A 25124-nucleotide genomic window follows, 5' to 3' on the forward strand; every position below is an offset into this window, starting at 1 on the left:
CACTAAAGCATTGCACACCCCATGGGGGGTGGATGCTAATCACTACCAGCAGTCTCTACTAATAGGGGGTTGGATACCTATCAGTAGAAGCATTGCACGCCCCATGGGGGGTGGATGCCTATCACTACCAGCATTGCACACCCCATAGGGGGGTGGATGCCTATGACTACCAGCCTTGCACAACCCATAGTGGGTGGATGCCTATCACTACCAGCATTGCACACCCCTTGGGGGGGTGGATGCCTATCACTACAAGTATTGCACATCCCATAGGGGGGGTGGATGCCTATCACTACCAGCAGTCTCTACTCATAGGGGGTGGATGCCTATCACTAAAGCATTGCACACCCCATGTGGGGTGGATGCTAATCACTACCAGCAGTCTCTACTCATAGGAGGTTGGATACCTATCAGTACAAGCATTGCACGCCCTATAGAGGGGTAGATGCCTATCACTACCAGCATTGCACACCCCATAGGGGGTGGGTGCCTATCTCTACCAGCAGACTCTACTCATATGGGGGTGGATGCCTATCACTACCAGCACTGCACACCCCAAAGGGGGGTGGATGCCTATGACTACCAGCATTGCACAACCCATAGGGTGTGGATGCCTATCACTACCAGCATTGCACACCCCATGGGGTGTGGATGCCTATCACTACAAGCATTGCACATCCCATAGGGGGGTAGATGCCTATCACTACAATCGGTCTCCACTCATAGGGGGGTGGATGCCTATCACTACCAGCATTGTACACCCCATAGAGGGGTGGATGCCTATCACTACCAGCAGTCTCTACTCATAGGGGGGTGGATGCCTATCACGAAAAGCATTGCTCACCCCTTAGGCAGGTGGATGCCTATCACTACTGGCATGGCATTGCACACCCCATAGGGGGGTGAATGCCTATCACTACCAGCATAGCACACCCCATGGGGGGGGGGGGGGTGGATGCCTATCACTACAAGTATTGCACACCCCATTGGGGGGTAGAAGCCTATCACTACCAGCATTGCACACCCCATAGGGGGTGGGTGCCTATCTCTACCAGCAGTCTCTACTCGTAGGGGGGTGGATGCCTATCACTACAAGCATTGCACACCCCATAAGGGGGTGGATGCTTATCACTTCAAGCATTGCACACCCCATAGGGGGGTGGATGCCTATCACTACAAGCATTGCACACCCCATAGGGGGTGGATGCCTATCACTACCAGCATTACACACCCTATAGGGGGTGGATGCCTATCACTACCAGCAGTCTCTACTCATATTGGGGTGGATGCCTATCACTACCTGCATTGCACACACCATAGGGGGTTGGTTGCCTATCACTACCAGCAGTCTCTACTCATAGGGGGGTGAATGGCTATCACTACAAGCATTGCACACCCCATAGGGTGTGGATGCCTATCACTACAAGCAGTCTCTACTCATACGGGTGGATGTCTAAAACTACCAGCATTGCACACCCCATAGGGGGGTGAATGCCTATCACTACAAGCATTGCTCACCCCATAGGGGGGTGGAAGCCTATCACTACCAGCATTGCACACCCCATGGGGGGTGGATGCCTATCACTACCAGCATTGCACAACCAATAGTGGTTGGATGCCTATCACTACCAGCATAGCACACCCCATAACGGGGGTGGATGCCTATCACTACAAGCATTGCACACCCCATAGGGGGGGTAGAAGCCTATCACTACCATCATTGAACACCCCATGGGGGTGGAGGCCTATCACCCCCAGCAGTCTCTACTCATAGGGGGGTGGATGACTATCACTACAAGCATGGGACACCCCATAGGGTGGTGGATGCCTATCACTACCAGCAGTCTCTACTCATAAGGGGGGGGGGGATGCCTATCACTACAAGCATTGCACACCCCATAGGGGGGTGAATGCCTATCTCTACCAGCATTGCACACCCCATAGGGTGTGGATGCCTATCACTACAAGCATTGCATACCCCATGGGGGGGGGGGGGGGGTGCATGCCTATCACTGCAATCATTGGACACCCCATAGGGAGGTGGACGCCTAGTACCACCAGCAGTCTCTAATCATAGGGTGGTGGATGCCTATCACTACAAGCATTGCACAGCTCATAGGGGGGTGGATCCCTATCACAGCCAGCAGTCTCTACTCATAGGGGGGTGGAGGTCCATCACTACAATCAGTCTCCACTCATAGGGGGGTGGATGCCTATCACTACCAGCATTGTACACCCCATAGAGGGGTGGATGCCTATCACTACCAGCAGTCTCTACTCATAGGGGGGTGGATGCCTATCACGAAAATCATTGCTCACCCCTTAGGCGGGTGGATGCCTATCACTACCGGCATTGCACACTCCATAGGGGGGTGGATGCCTATCACTACAAGTATTGCTCACCCCATTGGGGGGTAGAAGCCTATCACTACCAGCATTGCACACCCCATAGGGGGTGGGTGCCTATCTCTACCAGCAGTCTCTACTCATAGGGGGGTGGATGCCTATCACTACAAGCATTGCACACCCCATAAGGGGGTGGATGCTTATCACTTCAAGCATTGCACACCCCATAGGGGGGGGGGGATGCCTATCACTACAAGCATTGCACACCCCATAGGGGGTGGATGCCTATCACTTACAGCATTACACACCCTATAGGGGGTGGATGCCTATCACTACCAGCAGTCTCTACTCATATTGGGGTGGATGCCTATCACTACCTGCATTGCACACACCATAGGGGGTTGGTTGCCTATCACTACCAGCAGTCTCTACTCATAGGGGGGTGAATGTCTATCACTACAAGCATTGCACACCCCATAGGGTGTGGATGCCTATCACTACAAGCAGTCTCTACTCATACGGGTGGATGTCTATCACTACCAGCATTGCACACCCCATAGGGGGGTGAATGCCTATCACTACAAGCATTGCTCACCCCATAGGGGGGTGGAAGCCTATCACTACCAGCATTGCACACCCCATGGGGGGTGGATGACTATCACTACCAGCATTGCACAACCAATAGTGGTTGGATGCCTATCACTACCAGCATAGCACACCCCATAATGGGGGTGGATGCCTATCACTACAAGCATTGCACACCCCATAGGGGGGTAGAAGCCTATCACTACCATCATTGAACACCCCATGGGGGGTGGAGGCCTATCACCCCCAGCAGTCTCTACTCATGGGGGGTGGATGACTATCAGTACAAGCATGGGACACCCCACAGGGTGGTGGATGCCTATCACTACCAGCAGTCTCTACTCATAAGAAGGGGGGGGGGTGATGCCTATCACTACAAGCATTGCACACCCCATAGGGGGGTGAATGCCTATCTCTACCAGCATTGCACACCCCATAGGGTGTGGATGCCTATCACTACAAGCATTGCATACCCCATGGGGGGGGGGGGGTGCATGCCTATCACTGCAATCATTGTACACCCCATAGGGAGGTGGATGCCTAGTACCACCAGCAGTCTCTTATCATAGGGTGGTGGATGCCTATCACTACAAGCATTGCACAGCTCATAGGGGGGTGGATCCCTATCACTGCCAGCAGTCTCTACTCATAGGGGGGTGGAGGTCCATCACTACAATCAGTCTCCACTCATAGGGGGGTGGATGCCTATCACTACCAGCATTGTACACCCCATAGAGGGGTGGATGCCTATCACTACCAGCAGTCTCTACTCATAGGGGGGTGGATGCCTATCACGAAAAGCATTGCTCACCCCTTAGGCGGGTGGATGCCTATCACTACCGGCATTGCACACCCCATAGGGGGGTGGATGCCTATCACTACCAGAAGCTCTACTCATAGGGGGGTGGAAGCCTATCACTAACAGCAGTCTCTTCTCATAGGGGAGTAGATGCCTATCACTACAAGCATTGCACACCCCATAGGGGGGTGGGTGCTTATCACTACCAGCATTGTCACCCCATAAGAGGGTGAATGCATAACACTCACAGTAATGTGTACCCCATAGTTGGTGTTAATCCCTGTTGAAAGCACCTTCACCGTTTACACTCTTAAAATCATGATGGCTAGCCCCCCCATCACAGCAGTGATAAATATGTATATGTGTACATGAAATCTTTCATTGTATTCCAATGCTATGTATCTGTGGCAAACACCACCTGGATTGTAGAAACAAATATGGTCTTGCGTACTTAATTCTAGTGCCAATTTGGGCATTGTGTGCTAAACCATGCTTTAATTGTACTGACAAATATGGTATTGTGTGGGTAAACTCCCTTAAGTCTGATGCCAATAGTTGTATTGGGGGCTAAAAACCATTTGGATTGTATTAACAAATATTTTTGTTGTTGTTCAAACAACCTTAAATCTAGTGCCAAATGGTGTATTTGGGGGTAAACCACAATTGCTCTGTACAGACTAAAAGGTTCTTGTGGGGTTAAACTCCATTTATTCCAGTGCCAATGGGTGTATTGGGGGGTACACCCCATTTGTATTTTACAGACAAATCTGGTATTGTGGGCTTAAACCTCCTTAATGAGAGTGCCAATTGGTATATTGTGTACAAACACCAAATGTCTGTCAGTGTGAACGCTGACTCTGCCTGGCTGGACACATACGTTGTGGTGCTGAAATCCATTGAGGCTGGTTTGTGTTGAGTCCTATCATGAGTAAATATATATACATCTTCAATTGCCAATGTTGGAAGCAGGCATTGTTTGCTGTGCAGGTGCCCAAGAGTCATATGCAGAAGAAGTTTTGTGGAGCAACAAACAATATATCAATAAACTGACTCACTTCTACACTACCCACAAGGCTACAACACTGTAGTGACAGAATTCTGTCTGCTGACCTTCTGTGATGCTGAGTATGGATGTGTGCCATATCCTTTGAGCTTACTCACTCTTGCACACTGTGTCACGTGCCATGCATAAACCACTATCTACTCACATAACCAACAAGCACTCACAGGACATGGCTGATAATGTGAGGCCACATTGCAGGTAGGACCCTTTCCTGGATCCAAGGCACACTTTGACTGTATAAACTACACACACATTTATCATCACAAATGTGCATCATCTAAAACTACATTGACAGGTGACATAGCACAGTCAAAAGTGTAAGCCAATATTCATGCACTGTAGACAACGCCAGGGTTGTTGTTGGGATCTGTGTATCACAAACACAATACACATAGCTACACATAACACATGTGAAATTCTTACATCCATTTAGCATGGATGACATGTGCATAATGTGATATGCAATGTACACAGTTTGCACTTCAACACTGACTCAAGGAGAAACACAAAGGAGAAATGTTGTCATCATGCTACATGGAAGGGTACAATAAGATGACTGTGAGCAGTCATTGACACATGCAAGTGGCACACTTGCAAATACACATGACATCATTAAAATATCACTGATGGAGCTATCAAAGCTTAATGTGAAATTTAAGATTCAGTCACATGTGAGTTTGCTCACAGTGCAGGCCCTTGTCTCAACCCAAACAGGTATGTCATCAGATTGGGGAACGTCCTTTAGGAAGAAGCCCCAATCACACTGTGCCTTAACAGCTCCAGCAACAGAATAAACAATGTGCCCGGTGTGGGATGGTGTTAGGGACTTTGGTGATTTAGTTCTGGGGGATGTACGGATGAAAGGCTCAGGTTTACCACTCTTGGGAGGGGGTGCGTGCATGTGTGGATCGACTCTGTCCTGGGGGATTTCCTCTTCCCCTTGTGAGTTTTGTCAGATGAATCACTAGGGAAGAGGCCAAGATCAGGGAGGAAGAGAACCTGTGGAGTGGGTTTGGCTGGAGAGTGCGGGGTTGGTGTTTTGGAGGTAGAGGTGGGTGAGGAATGCGTAGTGCTTGTGGATGGATGTGTGAGTTTTTTGTCCTTCTTCCCTGTGTGTTTGATGTCAGTCCCTGAGTGTGTGTGACTGTTTTTTAAGCTTTGTCTTGGGTGGTTGTGTGCTGCTTGTGTCGGTTGCTGTGTGTGCATGTGCCTGTGTGAGTGTGCTGGGGTCAGGTAGTGTAGTGGTTAGTGTGGATGGGACAGGGGAGGGAGGGGTGAGGGACTGCTGGTGGAGGGACATTGCTGCCATCAGTGAAAAGGCCATGGTCTGATTTGACCGCTGTATCAAAAGACCGGTGTGCGCATGGAGGACACTCAGCACGGATGTCTGCCCCACATGTAACTGTTTAAGTAAATCCACGGCCTCCACAATCAGGGCAGCAGGGGAACAGATGCATGGGGTGCGGTACCTGGCACAAAGGAGACACGCTCCCTATCATGGAAGGCTCCACGGACACTGAGAATGGGAGCGGATGTGAGGGTGGTGGTGGTGCTGGGGGAGGTGGCAGACTCAGAACTACTGTCCTCTGATGTGGGAGCAGCCACCACCGCAAGGGAGTTATCACTGGAGCTTTCCCGGTCTCCTGCAGATGTTGATGTCTCAGACCAGCCCTCAGTGTGGCTCCCCTTACCCTCTGTGCCACTGGGTCCAACCCAGTGTGGCTCTCCGCTTCCCCTTGTTCGTGGAACTATCTCCTCCTGTAGACGGTGATGATGCTGTTAACAAGGATGAGAAAGAGATTCACATCAGTCATCTGCACAGACTTGACACAAGAGTTACAACATAACACATCACAGAGCAAACATTAGCATTATCTTCACTTATTTTATTTGGTATCCATACACATAAGTGGAAATGGCACTTGTCAGTCAGCCAGTAAACCATGCTTCCCAAAAACAAGAAGGCATGTGAAACATTTGTCAGAAGATATCCTATTAACAATGAATACATGTCCAGCAACACAATATTTAGCGTCTTCTCAGATCTGAAATCCTCCAGAGGGGCGTGTGTCATTACAAACCAGTATCAGCTGCAGCAAGGGAGTGTGGAAATGACACAGCATTTGGGATGGAAAAGTTATCTCAGTTTACCTGAAGAACATACATACATCCACAGTCATCATGATGGGCACCTAGGTCTTGTACATCAGTGCTCTGATGCTCTGCATGCATAACTACAGACACATTGAAATACTGCATGTCCACAAAAGTACCTTTGTAAAGGTATGCTACCAGCCTGTCTGGTTTAACAGTCTGTTCTGACTCTTGTTCCAGGACCAGTAAATCTCACAAATAAAGTCGGCACCATGTCACAATCATGTATTGACTGATGTAAGCAACATCTGTTGGGGTCAAGTATACATGTCCCATGACACCACTACAGGAGTACCTCGAAGACCAGTGGGACCAACTGATAGGCAATTGGGACAACAGGATGCAACTATCTCAATATGCCAAGCTGTCCCTTAGATGGTGGTGCTCTCCAACCAATCTCCTACAAGAGATTCCTTTTCACAGGAAGATACCACCTAAGACCATAGCCATGGATCCCGCACTGCTAGGATGAGGAGCCCACATGGACCACCTTCAAATTCAGGGCACGTGGTCACAGAGGGAGTCCACACACCATATCAATCTCCTGGAACAACACGCAGATCTACTGACAAGATGGTGCACCCCAATCGCACCTCTTTGAGTTTGGCAGCAGAGCGCCTGAAAATGTCCTTCACAAACCTCCTTTTTCAAAAAACCTGTCATCAAAGATTTCCTAGAGGGTTTGAAGAAGGCTCTTCCTCCCATTGGATGTCCTTCCTCTCCATGGGCACTTAATGTGGTTCTCTCACGCCTTATGCAGAAACCATTCGAACCCATGCATAATGCGTCTCTTCAACACCAGTCTTGGGAAACAGCTTTCCTTGTGGCTTTAACATCCACCCGCAGGGTTAGTGAACTCCAAGCTCTCTGCTCTGATGAGCCATACACCGTATTTCATTCTTCCAAAGTGGTCATGAAGACTCATCCGAAATTCCTCCTTCTGGTGGTTTCAGATTTCCATGATAACCAAACAATCTCTTTGACTACATTTTTTCAGAATACTTCTACTCCAGTGGAAAGATCCCTCCATTCCGTGGATGTTAGACGAGTTCTCAAATTCTAGCTGGAAAAAACAAAAAATATATGAAGATTGGATGAATTGTTTATCAACTATGACCCCTCCGTACAGGCTTAACTTCCTCTAAGCAATCCATTTCCCATTGGATTGTCTCATGCATTATTCAAAAGGCTAACAGAACTCTCTGCTCGATCCAAACCATGGGGAAAGCAGCTAATGCCGCTTTGCTCCGCAATAGTCCCATTCCAGAGATTTCCAAAGTGACGACCTGGGAATCAGTTCATACATTCACTAAACACTACTACCTAGACTCTGACGTTAGGGCAGATGCTCAAGTAGGGCAAGCTTCCCTAAGAAACCTATCTGCTTAATCTTTTTCCAATGATCTTCTGTCTCCGCCACCGAGCTCTGTGGGGATGGGCTTGCTAATCTATTCAGTGCATATGACTATACATCGAAATCCACTGAGAGAAGGAACAGTTCTTACCTGTAACTCCAGTTCTCTCATAGGGGTATTTCCGTAATAAGTCATAAGCAACCCTCCTTCCCGGTGGAATAGCCAGAGGTGTCCAGACAGTCTGCATAGGTCTCATAGGCCTTCAAAAAGAACTGAAGCAACTGCCACTAGCAGTGCATGATGGGATACTGGTGGTCTCTGGGTTCTTCAGGGCACAGCCTCTGTTTTTGAGTCATATAATGACAGCATTTGGGGCCACTCTATCATACTCATTCATCTCGATCATGAAAAAGGGTTTTGAGAGGGAGATTCCTTCTGTGTTTAAAACATCTCCAATTCCTCTCAAATGTGCCCTTTTTCTCTTCATGATGAAGACTTTGGCCAGTGTAGCCTATGCACTTAGGCTGCATTATTTGTCTCTCTATCTCTTAAGTGTCTTTGCAGGCCTTCCTGAATAAAGGCGAAGAATATCTATTTAAGGAGAAAACTAGAAGTGCTCCGGGGTCCACGCACTATTCAGTGCTTATGATTTATCATGGACTTATCATGGAAATACCCCTACGAGATAACTGGAGTTACAGGTAAGAAACTGTTCCATCACCATCTGCAGATGCTAAGATAAGAAGTCAACATCCTTCTGCTGAAGCATGCAGTGGAGACCAATCCTCCCAAACAACGGGAACTGGCATTTATTCACAATACTTTCTGGTAAAGAAAAAATGCTCTAGAAACTAGTTCAGACCCATTCTTGATTTAAAGCTAGCCAACAAATGGATTTGACGAGAAACATTTTTAATGCTGCCACTACATCAGATCTATCTCCAGTTACACCTGGGAGACTGGCTCTGCTCGATTGGGGAACGTCCTTTAGGAAGAAGCCCCAATCATGCTGTGCCTTAACAGCTCCAGCAACAGAATAAACGCATCATAAACACGCATTCGTTCTGCACGCAAGTCGTTACAATGACTTGCTTTAGGGGGGTGCATTGGTGGAATGGTGCTAGCAGTAAAGTCTAACACCTTCTCTGCTGTTGTACTGACTGGAGTTAAAATAGTAAATTAAACTATTCCAAAATAGAGCACCCCCTAAGGCAAGTCATTATAACAACTTTCTTGCAGAACAAATGCGGGCTAAAGACGCATTTGTTCTAATGACGGAATTCCCATGGTATGCGTGATAAACGTATGTGGAATACCGTCATACATTCGCTCAATTGACCTCCAAGATGCGTACTTTCATATCCCAGTAGGCAAGTAGCATTGCAAAGTCTTGAGGTTCAGCATCGGTCAAGAAAATTATCAATACAATGTGCTTCTGATTGGCCTCAAGTCAATCTTCAGAACTTTCTCGAAGTGTATGGCAATGGTAGCGTCCACCTCAGGAAACATTGAGTCTTCGTCTACCCCTACTTAGACGATTGGCTAATCAAGGCGTCGACTCCTCAGGTAGCCTGTCTGTATTACCAGTGGGCAAGCAATGTCCTTCAAAGATTAGGGCTGCATATCAGTCACAGCAAGTCAACATCTACTCTTGTTCAGACACTCCATTATTTGGGGACCTCTATCAACACCAGTCAGTAGAGGAGAGACTGTTACCAATTTGTCTGAAGTACCACTCTCATGAAAGCCTCTCAGCCCACAGTGAGGATTTGACTCGTTGGCTTCATGTATCTTCCTACCGCCGAATGCCCTTTTCTACATGTGTCCTCTTCAGGAATGTCCGAGGATCAGTGGGACCAACTTACGGGAATTGGGAGGACAGGATCACACTCTCCCCCATGCCAAAAAGTCTCTGAAATGGTGGTGCTCTCTTACAAATCTGCTTCAAGGGGTGCCATTTCATCACGATGTCCCCTCCCAGACCATAGTAACAGATGCATTGTTACTAGGATGAGGAGCACACATGGATCATCTCCAAATCCAAGGAGCATGGTCTCCGAGATAAATGACCTACCGCATCAATCTCCTACAGCTCTGCGCAGTTCACTTGGTGCTCCAAGCTTTTCTCCCGCCGTTCAAGACCCAGTCCCTGCTTGTTCAATCAGACAACACAACAACCATTTACTACCTCAACAAGCAGGGGGGGACGAGGTCCAGACCATTATCCCATGAGGCCCAGACCATTTGAAAGTGGCTAATAGCCAGGGACCTGCAGATCACAGCAACTCATCTCCCAAGGTGTGCAAAATATTCAAGCAGACTCCATAAAGACAGTCCTGCAGGAAAACCACGAATGGGTCCTTCACAACAACATTGTGCAAAATATCTTCAAACTGTGGGGCGCTCCGCACATTGAATGACCTATGGATCAACTGGTCTTGTAAATTTCTCTGCACCTTTCCTCCGATCCCCCAGATCCCGTCTATCCTTATCAAACTGCCCTACTCGATAGTCAGAAGGATCTTAATTGCTCCAGAGTAGCCACATCAATGGTGGTTAATAGACATTCTTCATCGGTCAAAGCGTCCACATCTCAAGCTGCCTTGTAGACCGGATCTTCTGGTGAAATTCGGAGGCCAGGTGGTTCACCCCAACCTCTCCTGCTTGTATTTGGCAGCACAGTTCCTGAACTAGTTCACTATGGAAACTTGAACCTTCCGCAGAACTGCATGAACATTCTCAAGGAGGCTAAATTGCCATCAACTTGTTGAGCTCATTCCTTCAAATGGAAGATATTTTTCATTTGGTGTTCTAAGAATGTGGACCCAACAACCTGCCAAGGTGTCATTCTTCCTAACATACTCTACTTGGCAAAATTTCCATAAATGTCTATTTGGCAGCTCTTGCTGCCTAGAGAAAATCACCTTCACAAACCTCTTTTTTCAAAATTCCTGTTATCAAAGACTTTTTTAGAAGGGTTGAAAAGGGTTTTCCCTCCCACTACACACCCTTCTCCTTCCTTGGAACTCAACATAGTTTTGTCACGCCTCATGCAGGACCATTTGTAACCCATTCACAAACTGTCCTTGCAGCATATCTCAAGGAAGACTGCTTTCCTCGTAGCAATCAGCACGGAGGGTTAGCGAAATACAGGTGTTCTGTTCTCTTGAACCTCATAATGTGTTTCACTCCAACAAGGTAGTGATGAGGACTCACCCGAAATTCCTTCCAAAACTTATTTTGGATTTTCTTGTCAATCAGATGATTTCCTTACTAACCTTCTTTCTGCATCCTTCCTCTCCGGTTGAAAGAACTCTCCATTCCCTTGACGTTAGACGAGTCTTAAAGTTTTATCTAGACAAAACATGAGACTTGCGTAGATCGGACCAATTATTTATAATGTACGGCCCGGTCCGTACAGGTCAATTAATCAATCAATCAAACATTTATAAAGTGCTGCAAATCACCCGGGAGTGTCTTGAGCCACTGGAGATTTTGGTTGCTGCGCGGCGGTTTGCTCATTCGTACAATCAGGTCTTGAGTTCGCTCTTCAATTGCTGGAGCGCTGGTGCTGTCCTGAGATGCAGGGGTAGGTTGATCTTTGCCTTGTCTGCCAGGTGCGAGAAGGAGCGTCCTCTGAAGTTGATTCCATGGATCTGTGGGTTATCTGCGAGGGAGACGGAAGCAGATCAAATGTGTCAAGTTGGTTGGTAGATGGTCAGTCGTTTGTTGATGTATGCTGGTCCTTCGTTGTGCAAGGCCTTGTAAAAGTGGTCTGCATCTTGAACTAGCATCTCTTCAGGATCGGGAGCCACTGAAGTTTCTTGAAGTGGAGTGTGATGTGGATCCTTTTGGGGAGGTTGAGGATGAGTCGTGCTGCTGAGTTTTGTATTGTCTGGAGTCTCTTCAAGAGGCGTGCAATGATGCCTACCAAGAGTGTTTCCGTAGTCCAGTCTGCTAGTGATGATGGCCTGTGTGACAGTCCTTCTGGTCTTGGCACTTCTAAACAATCCATCTCCTGATGGATAGTATCTTAATCCTTTTATGCTACAAAAAAGCCAATAAGACTTTATCCACTAGGCCTAAGGCTCATTCTACTAGGGGCAAAGCGGCTACTGCCGATTTGATGAGAAATGTCCGGACATGGAAGGCACAGTCCCTCTCTTCGCTAGCCACCAGGTGCAGCCGGTGCAGTCTTCGTCGGTGCAGCCTCTTTTTGGTGGTTCCTCGGTGTAACAAGACAGACATTCCTTGGTTCTTCTTCTGAGTTAGTCAAGATCTGAGATCTGGGTGCCTGGCGTGCCTCTCTTATGCTTTGAAAAGTCCCATAGGACAGGAGGTTCCCTCCCACCAGGTGACCACTTCCTGTGGAGTGTGGCATCTGGCTATCCCAGGACGCACCATTCTGCCCACTCCCGAGATGGCAAGACCCTTCTCTCAGTGCTCAGAATTCCATAGCCCACCCCTTGGGTGTGGCTACCTCAGGGCTACTCTGCTCTGGGGAATCTGTTTTGCAACTAGTTTCCCCCTTCTGCTCCCCGTGTCAGCCTGTCTTCCTAAACAATGGGGCAATCCTCCTCCCTAGTGTGATACATCTGCCCTTCCAAGGCAACTTCCCCTTGGAAGCCTGCCTTTTGGGACTAACACTTAAGTTGTTTCCTGCAGGAAGGAGGTAACAATTCTCTGACTGGCCATCCCTCATTGTTCTCCTTCCTGAAAGTCATTGGCACGTCTCTCCAGGAGGACAGAAAGCTGTCTTATGGAACATGCTCATGTGTTCCAGGAAAGAAACAGTAGTTTTAAAGGCTACAAAGTGGCAAATATGCTAACGGTGCGCACTGCAACAAGTTATATTATTTCAACTTGAAATACAAGCTTGGCTTAATGTAATGAGTTGTTTGATAAATTGGAGTGCCTACTTTGGACTCACCATTCAGGAGTTAGCACAGCAGAGGGGTCAGCGTGTAATCGTTTACTCAACTATTGGGTGGTCAAGACTTTCCACAGTAATAACTGTGTTTTTGCGTGTTTACTGCCAGGACATGTAGAGTGCCTGTCCTTCCTGTGTCATATGTAGCACCCTGCCTTAGGACTGCAAATGGGGGACCACCAGGTTGGCACAACCAGTGCTGCAATCCCTGGGGTATCACTCTAATTTACATGCCCTAGGTACCAGTGTACCATATACTAGGGACATATTGGTAAGTTTGCCATTTCTAATTGAGTACTACCAATTTAACATACACTTTAGGGTCAGAGCACTGGCACTGATGTCTGGTAAGCAGGCATCAGTGTACTCTCAGAGTTGAAAAACAAGCAGCTTCAGTCAAAAAAGATGGGGTGACCATACATTCATAAAAAGAATGAAGAAATGTAATCACCATTAATTTTCTAACCCTAATCATAAAATACTCTATGCTTTGTGGGACATACACTTCTTTTAAAGGATAATTGAATGAGTGTAAGTCCCCTTTCTGCGTGGATATCAGAATATGAGCAGCTATGTAAATAATGCATAAACTAAGTATGCTTAGCTTAGGTCCCAATGGACATGTTTGTGAATTAGCAAAAAATCATATATCGCACACATGCCTTGGTGTGATTTATTAACTGAGTAAAATATAACTTTATTTCCTGGAATGTGTGAATCATGGCCAATATTTGCAGGCGCAGGATTTTGTTTGAGGCGAACAAAACCCTGTGCATGTATTCTAAGTACTTTATTTGGACTATTTTCTTTTCACCATCCCTTATTCAACCAGTTCATATTCTTCTTTTCCTTTCTTTTGTTTACTTCCTTTTCTTTAGGTTTCGGCTTATTCTACCAAACCCGAATCTCTCTACTTTCATGGCACTTCACATTCTCTATTTCATTGGTATATTCCCTTACTTCAGTCCCTCCTCTAGGGGGTTTCCCCTTACGCTGATGTTTGATGTTTTATTGCAAATCAATCCTTGAGCACCTTGGACCCTATTTGTCAGCAAGTGGGCTGTGCAGCTCATGAATCAGATCCAATTAATAGACTGTGGGAGGTCAAAGTCTGGAAGCCTTGTCAATAGATAGTCTCCAGGCACAGGAACACACATTGCTGAAGGGATCTTTAACCAGATGAATTTCACTTTCATAACTCCGTGAGTAACGATAGAAAAGTCATCCTAATCAATGTAATGCCAGTTAGGTCAGTTCTAAAAACATAATAGCCCATATCAGAGTCGTTCAGAAGAGCCTGGAAAAGCTTTATTAACATGTCAATAGCATTCCATGGGTATGTCTGGATGTATTTATTAATTAATTTATACTGTGTAAAAACATAATTCACTAAACAGTATCTAGGTGCCGGGCAACAAAACAGAACACAGGAGCCTGAACATTTAAGATTATTCATAGAGCAGACCTCAACAAAAGATCCGTGCGTTCACAGATTTTCCAAACTGGCAAGCAAGATTGCTCCTTTCCAATATGAGCTGGAAGTGTAACCCATAGGGAAACCGAGATGACTAAAAAAAAATTGTCATGACAATATTTGCATGTTTTCTTGAGGGTGGCGGGAGTGGTAGATAGTCAAGCTCATGTAATCAGCAGACGGTTGCATGAATCTCGTTATTTTTTTGTTCCAAGTACCAACCAGTAGTTCCTCACACATATTTCAATACCAAGTTCAGAATCTTGAAACGGAACCTGGCGTTTACAAGCCAGTGATCCTGTCCCTGTAGAAGAGACGCCTGGTGCAGAGTCCAACCTTCAAACGTAAGGCTGGCTTTTTTAGCCCCTTTAATCCGGTACCCTGGAATTCTACTATCCATGACGTCACCATAAACAAGTTTGGATTCAACTAGTGCATGTGAGGCCTGTTCTAGCGAATACTGCTCAATTCTGGGGGATAGAGTGCTAGAATGATAGGCTGAAGAGGAGTGCTTAATTTGAGCAAGTGGTTTCCTGTGCTACGCGCATAAATGTCAACTACGGTAGTTCTGACAATCTGCCACAGGGTGGCACTATCTGGCTGATTTAGAGATGATCACAACAACAGTTAATTATTAATTCAATATACATTAAAAAAAAGATTATTACCTGCGGTCCAAGCCATTCTGATAGTTTTGGGGGGCTCAAACAGTCCGAGTTGTCACACTTCTTGGAGTGCGATGGTTAGGAGAGCGATGGTTAGTAGTTTGGTTGTTACTACCATTGGCAGCATGGCTAGGGCAATCTGTAGTGCAAGATCCAGGGGCCTCCTGACAGCCCTCATACTTTTTTTAAATACAAAATAAGCACTGAAGAGGCTTAATAAGTTTAGAAATGGAGATTAAAACGGCGGTGGAGCAAGAAAGACGGGAGAAACAGTGTGGCTCATATGATGAAGATATTCTTTTGGCAAATTATGAAGTATCATCAATCAATCAGTGCATTTGTAAAGCGCACTACTCGCCCATGAGGGTCTCAAGGCGTGGGGGGGGCGGGGGGTGCTGCTACTGTTCGAATAGCCAGGTCTTGAGAAGCCTCCTGAAGGTTAGTAGGTCCTGGGTCTGACGTAGGAGGATGGGGAGGGTGTTCCATGAGTAGGATGGAGATATATTCATATGTCAGATGAAAGACTCAGTGAGCTCAACGTTCGCCACTGATAAATCTGATGTTCTGGAGGTCATGCGTTTGAATCCTGGTAATGTCGATTCACCATGCCTTCCTTCCACAATGAGAAAATTGAGTACCATGTATGAGTAATAGAAATATCTGTTAGGCACAGCTCGTAAAAATCAAAGCAGTGTAGTATTTAGCGAAATATAGAAAACCTGCATTATAATTAGTAGGTTCCTGGTGCAAATTTGCATAGAATATACTCTCGAAAAAAAAATCTGAGATGGCGAATGGGACTATAAACAAACTGGAGATTCCTATGCATATAAGGAAGGTGTTAGAAGGTGGTTCTGACCATCTGAGCTGCCCGGATTTTTTGCTTTTTGAACACCTAAATGTTGAGCTTTTGCTGTGGGAGAGCCTCATAAGTTAGGACTCACTCACAGTGAACTCATGATGAAAGAGACTGCATGTGGATTTTACCGGTGTCCCCCTGGTGAGAGTAGGCCGCTGCGCTGCAGTCGGAGTAAGGGGCACCGGCCTGGTTACATGCAGACACGGGTGTACATGCGTATGCATACGTGTAGGGGCTGCACAGGGGAGATTCCTGGTGTGCGCAGCTCAGGAGCAGGTACAGATAGACTGGTGCGGCAGGAATTATGCAGAAATTGGTGGTGACATGGAATAGGCTTTATACAATGTGAAGAAACATTTAAGGGAAAGTCAGTGTGCTTTACTGTTTTCACTGAAGGACCACTCCATTATTCTCCTATGAGGATGGGGATCACATGGGGTAGTGTCACATCCCTAGGGCCTACAAATTCCAGATACGCACCAAAGTGCACTGTAACTTGTGTGAAAATAAGTATTCTACTGAGTCCAAAACTATATTGTACTGCTTATGGGTCATCCAGAAATGTCATATTCCTCTGACTCAGCTCATAACCAGAGCCTGGCTGGATCTAACCCTGCCAGGCTGGATTAATGACCTTCCTCCCCAAACTGAAGCATCAGAGGCTTAGCCCTTCACGGCAAGCATTCCGAGGGTGAAGGTCTCCTCTCCAAAAGGGAAAGAAGGTGGGTGGAGCTGCAGGTTATACATCAGCAGCTGTCACCTGGTACCAGGCACCAAGCTGCTCTGGAGAGAAGGCAGCAAGAGGGGAAGGGGGCTTTTCAGAGACCATGTGGCATGAGACCACTGGACGATGCCATTTTGAACTATCCCAGAGGCGTGGGCAGGAAGGAGAGAGCAGGGGCAGAGAGGTGATGTGTCACTGCAGGATAGGTCAGCGGGTCCCCTGACAGCCCCCTCCAAATTCTTTAAAAAGTTCTTGCACAGGAAGAGGAGCTCTCTCTGGGGTGTGATCTGCTGAAGAAGGCTGGTGCTGGAGCCTGGTGCCATGGGCAGTTGGAAGGAAGAACCCCCTGACTGTCCCAGGACCCTGAATTGCGCCAGGAGTGCAGTCCAGGACCTGGGAGCCAAAGCCTGGGCCTCTGCGCAAGGAGAAGAGAGGCCCAGGAGGGGAGCCAGGTGAAAGGCTGGTGCAGGTAGCCAGTGAAGATAGCTCCCTGCTGACTTCACCCTCCTAGAGACTGGGAAAGAGAAGGAGAGTACTCCAGTTGGTTGGGGCGCGCCACCAGGAGCAAGAAGAGGCCAAGATGGTGAGAATTGGTTCCCTGGGGGCTGAGAAACACCCCCCAGAAGGTAGGCAACCTTTGACCTCTAATTGGACTGACGACGAAGTGCGTAGAGCTTCGCCGCCGGTCTCAAATATGCCCCCGAGGTGGGTCAGGTCCCGGGGGCTGCCCCCAGAGGAAGAAGTCGGGGAGCGCATTGCGCTCCCCATGAAAATGAACCCAGGGGGGGTGCCAGAATCCCACCCTGGGCCCCTGAAGACACCGGAGGAAGGGGGTGCGCTGTCGTGCCCCCCCGGAAGAAGTCTGTGGGACCCAGGACCCCCAACTCCAGGCCCCACCAAAAATCAAGCTGGGCAGTGCCGCCGCGCTCCCCGTGAAGTTCTCGAGGCCCCTGATCCCAACTCCGGGACAAGGTGGGTGTGGTGCAGTGGAGGGGGCAGGACCATTGCACCCCCCCCAGACAGAAGGAGCCCGGAAGACAAGCCAGGGAGCGCCATCGTGCTCCCTGCCGAAGACTGCTTTGGTGCCCGGGACCCCAACTCTGCACCCCAAAGAACCGGCAGAAGTCTTTTTCTGCGGGAGGGGCCCAGGATCCCCAACTACGGGCCCCATGTTGTAAATTGAAACGACGATGTGATTAAGCATTTACTAAAGACATTAATTCCCCTTTCCTAGATCGTGTTTTTCCTGTTAGGTTGGCCGAAGCTTGGACTCCATTTTGTATTGTCATGCTTCCACGTGTTCCCCACAAGAAGAGTCCAACCTCTGTGTTAGTTGCTCTTGTAATCTGCCTAGTAACAGTCTATAAATAGCTCCTTTGTCCATCTGGCACATGCCCAGACTTGACCACATCTGTTATCAGTTAGCCTTGCTTGACCATGTTTTCGCGGGCTCAAGGAGTGTGTTAGCTCCGCCCACATATTGATTCAGTATCGAAAATGACCATAAATGGTAATGTTCTTCGGCCTCATGTTGTATCCACCCACTTATGAGCCCCTCTACTGTGTATAAAAGGGGACCATGTACGAAGGTTCTTTGTGCTACTCTATGCAATACTGAAGAGTGTTGTGTGGATTGTAGGACCACCCTTAAGGGTTAATAAATGCTGTCTTTGTACTTTGCAGTTTCCGTGCCAACTTCCTTATAGATTCCATTACAGGAGAGCGAACCCTTGTGTCCTGCGGGCCTAGCTGGGGCCTGTATTCATCAATTGGCGCCCGTCACGTGGGGCTCATCGGCGACTCGGATGCTCGAAGGACTGGTCGCGACGAAGGTGAGGAATTTGGCCGGGGACGTGATCACTGCCAGCGGCGTCTTAGCCCTGGCATCCCGAGGTTTTTCTTCCTTCCCTTCCGAGCTGACCGTCTGGGTGGCGCCGGTCCTCGACTGAGACCTCTTCTGTCGGTCTGGCCGTGAAAGCCGTTTGGGCGATTGTGGAGCTTGGCAGTTGGAATCTGGACTCTTGATTGGTAAGAACCGGTGTACGGTACTTGCTCCGAGTTTTTGAAGCCTGATCTGGCTATTTGAGTTTGATTTGTGATGACTAGTCATATTTTGTATTTGTCTTTGTGAATATATATGCGTTGCAACACATATAGGCAGGCAATGTGGAGAGATTTCTCCGGAGCTGTGTAACTTTGAACGGCGCAACGATTAAGTGCCATTTTTCTATAATATTGCATATTTTGCATTATTTCTGAGCATGCCTGCTTTCAGCGCACTCCGTAAGTGGTGTTGCTGTTTTGGGAACCGGTTGAACCTCGAGGAATCTGCTCCAGCTCCCCCAGAGGGGACTCCTAATAGGGATATGTATGTGAAGCATGGTCTTTCTTCCATAATGTACAGCACAGTATGGAGGAAATATACAAAAAAAGATCCTGAGTTGCGATGGCCTTTGTATGGATCGTTTGATATACGTAAGATTGAGTATGTGGAACAGTGTATGTGTAAGCGGCGTGCTCGTCAGGATATGTTTGAGTGTGTACGGTTGTGGGTGAAGGAGGTGCGTGAGCGAGAGAAGCGTGAGAAAGCGCTGTTTGATAAGGAACAACGGAAGAATGATCATGTGCGAGCACAGGAAGCGAAGCGTCGGGAAGACAGAGAGCAGACGGACAGGCAAGAGAAGGAGCGTAGGCTACAAGTTTCGGGTCAATACGCTGTTCGGCAGCCACTTTATCCTGTCCTTAATAATCTTGATGATGATTTTTATTTACTAGATCGTTCTCCGCCCCCTTATGTCGGCGCATCTGCTCCAAGGCCGCAAGATTCTGTCCCGGGTCCGGGTAAGGTAGATACGCGGTCCATGTTATCAGCCGAGCAAATGGCTGAGCTTCGCCAATTTTCCTTCCGTGCACTTAAAGGCAAGATATCCATAGAGGAATTATTCCATACTTGGGGGCCGTGGCAGGAGAGAGATAAATTGTATTTTCTGGGTCATTTCGCGGAGGAAGTGATTGATGCTTTCCGGAAACGTTCTGGTGTTTTTGAGCCCGACGAAGTGTCATCGGATGCTAAAGCATTGCGTAATGGTGTTTTCTCTTTTTCTAAGGCTCCAGATACGGCTCGGCGGCTGTTCGCCTTGCGGGACGAGGTGCTGGTCTTTAAAGAGAAAGCGCGCCAGCGAGCAGGGGAGGAGAAGCAGTCGGATTCGTGCACAACAGAGGGCCACTCATCCACCTCCCAGTCAGATAAGGATGACATAGTGCATGTTAAACCAATGCGAGAGGCGGCGCCTTTGTATGTTCCTCCTAAAGGAGCGGGGACTAGCTCGGACATTACCTCCGCCGATGCTAAGGGATATTTTGTGTATAATTGGGTTTACACTCCATGGCATAGGGCTGATGTTATGGCATTGAAGAATGCGCTGCCGGACCCCCGCAAGAATCCAGCGGCCTTCTATGAAGAAGTTGAGGGGGCCTTGAATTCTTGCGTTATGACTTTAGCAGATATAGATTTGTTCTTTGGGCTTATTCTACCACCAGACATGTGGCGATCTGTGCGAAAGGTAGATGATGTTGCCACTTTTAAGGCTCGATGGTCTGAACTGGAGGATGAGGATAGGGAGAGGAAGCCTGCGCAGAAACCGCCCCAGAATATTTTAGATCTCCCTGCTGCTATTGTGGCTAAGTTGAAGACAATTATCCCCCCTAAAAAGATTGACTGGAATATGTTGGCTGCATGTAAACAGAAAGTTGACGAGTCAGTTGCGGACTTCTTTACGCGCTTTGAGGAGACGTTTCATGATTTTAGTGGACAGTCGCTTACCGACGATACGGGACGCCACCTTTTTGCGGATAAATATGTAGCTAATCTGCTGCCGGCAGTTGCGGCCCGTCTAAAAGCGAGTGAAAGTTCTTGGTCCTCCGCTACACCGACGGCCCTCCTGACTATCGCCCAGTATTATGAGCGTCAGGAGCAAGAAGCAAAGGGCCAGGAGGAAAAGAAGTCGAAAGATTTGAAAACAAAGGTGATGTTGGCGCAAGTCTATGGCCCGCCCCGACGGGGTAGTAATAGAGGTAGGGGAGGAACTTATGGTCCTCTCTCGGGCCGGTCTGATCTGAATAGGAACCAATGTGCGTATTTTAAGCAATCGGGTCATTGGGCTAGGGACTGCCCGGTGTTGTATGCATCGCGCCAGGGGCATACCCACGGTGGCCCGCGAGGTAGAGGGGGTTTCTCGAACTTTCGAGGGAACTCTAATGAACAGGCTCGTTTTGACTCTGCTGGGCAGCACCGAGATAGATCAAATGTTTTCGATCGCCAGCATCAGTATCAAGCGTCAGGGATTGACCGGTCGGGGTACCATGACTCTCAGCATGCATAGGAATGCGTTGGATGGGGGTTAGAATCAGTTGAGGTGCCGGTCGATCAGAAGGGCCCTTATGTATCGGCTGAGGTTTTGGGCTCTACTGATCAGTTCCTAGTGGATACAGGAGCGACACGTAGTGCGCTATCTAAGTAATTGGTTCCGGGGGCTCCCCCATCCGGCTTAATGGTCACATCGGTAGGGTTTGACGGTACACTCTCCCGAAGCCCTCTTTCACAGCCCCTCATGTTTAAGGTTGATTCTTTTTCTGCACCCTGTCCGTTTCTGCTTGCCCCGTACACACCGGACAACATTATGGGTCTTGATATGTTAAAGCATTTTAGGGCTACGATCCGCTGCTCCCCTGCTGGTGTGCGGGTAATATTGAATGACAATTACCCCCGGTCTGAACGGATGTGTGCGATGTCTGAAGATGCGCTGTTATCTACCCTCCCTCGTGCTTTGTGGGCAACTTCGGATACTGATGTAGGACAAATGGTGATTCCACCGGTCCACATTAGCGTCCAGGAGGGGGCGGTGTTACCACGCCTCCCACAGTACCGTATTTCCCAGGAGGGTGAGGAGGCTCTCATACAGATAGTGCAGGATTTGATAACGGTTGGGGTAGTCGAGGAAGTCCCCTACAATATCTGTAACAGTCCGATTCTTCCCATACTGAAAAAGGATACGGATGCCAGAGTTTATCGGTTTATAATTGATTTGAGAGAAGTGAACAAAAACGTGATACCTCAATACCCAGTGGTTTCCGATATCACGACGTTGCTTACCTTGGTCCCGCCTACGGCGACCATGTTCTCAGTGATTGATTTGAAGAATGCCTTCTTTTCCATTCCCATTCACCCTGATAGCCGATATCTTTTTGGGTTTACATTGAATAATAGATCTTATCGTTTCTGTAGGATTCCCCAGGGCTATACAGAAAGCCCTAGCATTTACAGTCAGGCTTTGAAACGACAATTGGATTCCTTTGTTCTGCTCGAGGGGGTCGCCCTCATTCAATATGTTGATGACATCTTGCTGGCGGCTGACACCCTGGAGTTGTGTGAAAAAAGTACGTTATCCTTACTTTCCTTTTTAGCGTCCCACAATCATAAGGTATCTAGGAAGAAATTGCAATTCTGTAGACCAAAGGTGACTTATTTGGGTCACCTTTTGTCTAAGGAGGGACGTGCACTCACACCGGATCGTATCCAAGTAATTTTGGATACACCGAGACCGTCCACACAGAAGGATGTGCGTGCATTTTTGGGCCTTGTTTCTTTTTGTAGGCAGTGGATATTGGGGTTTTCACACATAGCTAAGCCATTGTTAGCCCTCTTGACAAAGGACACGCCTATCCCAATCCCTTGGTCAGATGAGTGTGATACTGCCTTTCAGCAACTACGACAGGCCCTTTGTTCAGCACCAGTGTTAGGGACCCCGGATTATGCAAAACCCTTTTCGTTGTATGTGCATGAGAAAGATGGATGTGCATTGTCAGTTTTAGTGCAGATGCACGGCGATAAGCAGCGCCCATGTGCATATTTTTCGGCTGTACTTGATCCTGTCGCCCGAGCATTACCAGGGTGTTTTCGCTCGGTTGCGGCGACAGCTGTGTCAATACGCCAAAGCGAGGGAATTGTGTTATCTCATAAGCTGTTGGTATTAGTCCCCCATGCTGTCGATGCCCTGCTCAATCAAACGAAGACGCAGCATTTGACCAGCGCCCGTTTAACGGGATATGAGTTGACGCTTTTGGCTCCTCATATTACGTTGAAAAGGTGCGTAACGTTAAACCCGGCAACATTGTTGCCATACCCCGAAACCCAGCCTGAGACGCGGAAAGCGCATGATTGTATTCTCGTGACTGAGGAACAAACAAAGGGTCGTATTGATCTCCAGGATACGCCCTTTCCAGATGTAGATGGAGAACTGTGGGTGGATGGATCCTGTTTGAAGCTACCAGATGGTACGACTTCAGCAGCATATGCAATTACCACATTACAAACGATAGTGGAGACAGCACGAATACCACAGAAATCAGCTCAAGCAGCGGAACTGATAGCATTAACACGAGCATGTGAGCTCAGTACAGGACTATGTGTGAATGTTTATACAGATAGCCGCTATGCCTTCGGAGTAGCGCATGACTTCGGCCTACTCTGGAAGGAGAGAGGGTTTTTAAAGTCACATGGAGTTCAGATAATGCATGGAGAGTTAGTTCACAATCTTTTAACTGCACTGACATACCCGAAGAAAATTGCCATCGTTAAGTGTAGCGCCCATAGGAAAGTGGTTGATAAAGTTGGAGAAGGGAATGCGTTAGCGGATCGAGTAGCACGGGAGACTGCGATGCAGCCCGGTACTACTGCCATGTATGTAGTGAAGTCACAGGTGGAGAGATGGCATGATGCGAAGGAGGAAGTGCGAGAAATGCAAAGGACCGCTTCTGACAAAGAGCGGGAACAATGGGCTAGCGAGGGAGAACTGGATGACGAGGGTTGCTGGAGAAATAAGCAGATGGATAGATGGAAATTACCCACGGCTTTTGTACAACCAATGGTTCAGATGGCACATGGGCTAGCACATGTTGGAGCTTCCGCAATTGTAAAATTGCTTACCCAAGTCTGGGAGCATCCAGAGATTGCTAGCACAGCAAAGAGGGTGGTGCAGACCTGTATGATCTGCCTGAGGTATAACCCTGGAAAAGGTACTCGAACTCCAGCAGGAGGATTTGTGACACCCACTGCACCCTTTGAGGTTCTGCAGATGGATTACATCCAGCTGGAGCGCTGTAATAATCTGAAGTATGTTCTAGTAGTGGTCTGCGCTTTCAGCAAATGGGTTGAAGCGTACCCTACGAAAGACAATACTGCAATGACTACTGCGAAGCTGCTGCTGAAGGAGTTCTTCCCTCGATATGGCGTCTGTAGACTTCTGTGGAGTGATAATGGCCCTCACTTTGTAGCGGATGTTATAAAGTATGTCTTGAAGGGCCTAGGCATCACTCAGAAGTTCCACGCCGTGTTTCACCCTCAGTCTGCAGGCCTAGTTGAGAAGTATAATGGTACACTGAAGCTTAAGATCGCCAAAATTCAAGCTTCGACGTCTTTGACTTGGCCAGACGCTCTGCCACTGGCGTTATTATCAATTAGATCAGTACCGCACTCTCGAACTGGCCTTACACCATATGAGGTTGTTTTCGGACGCCCAATGAATATTTGGGGTCCGCCAAAACCTAAGGCTGTGTATGATGTACCTTGTGTGATGATGAGTGATTATCTGGCACAGTTAACGGATAACTTGGTTTCTATTCATCAACAGGTCTGGGAGGCGCTCCCTGATCGGTCTACCGGCGAAGGACATGGTCTCCGGCCTGGTGACCATGTCATGGTGAAAGTCTTCGACAGAACGAACAGTTTGGAGCCGAGATGGGTGGGCCCTGAGCAGGTCCTCCTCGCAACGAGGACGGCTGTGCGAGTCTCCAACGGAAAGAATTGGACCCACTCTCTGCACTGTAGGAAGGTGCCGCCCGGATTGGTGGAACCTGCCGTGCTGACCGATCAACGAGAAATCTTGGCTGCGGAGACAGGCCGTGCTGCGGAACCAAACGCCACTGAGGAGCTCTTTCCGGACCACACGACTCCTGGAGGAAGGCGATATCATCTTCGACCAAGGAAGTGAGTTTTCCAGTACCGGGACATACTGTCAGAACGGCCCTTGGGTTAGTGAAACGGAGAGCCGATGAGGCAAGGGGGGGGGGATCAGCCCTGCATTAGTGTAGCGACACCCGTCTTGGCCCGCTG

This window comes from Triturus cristatus, chromosome 1_2 (assembly GCF_964204655.1).
Source record: "Triturus cristatus chromosome 1_2, aTriCri1.1, whole genome shotgun sequence".
NCBI classification, from domain to species: Eukaryota; Metazoa; Chordata; class Amphibia; order Caudata; family Salamandridae; genus Triturus; species Triturus cristatus.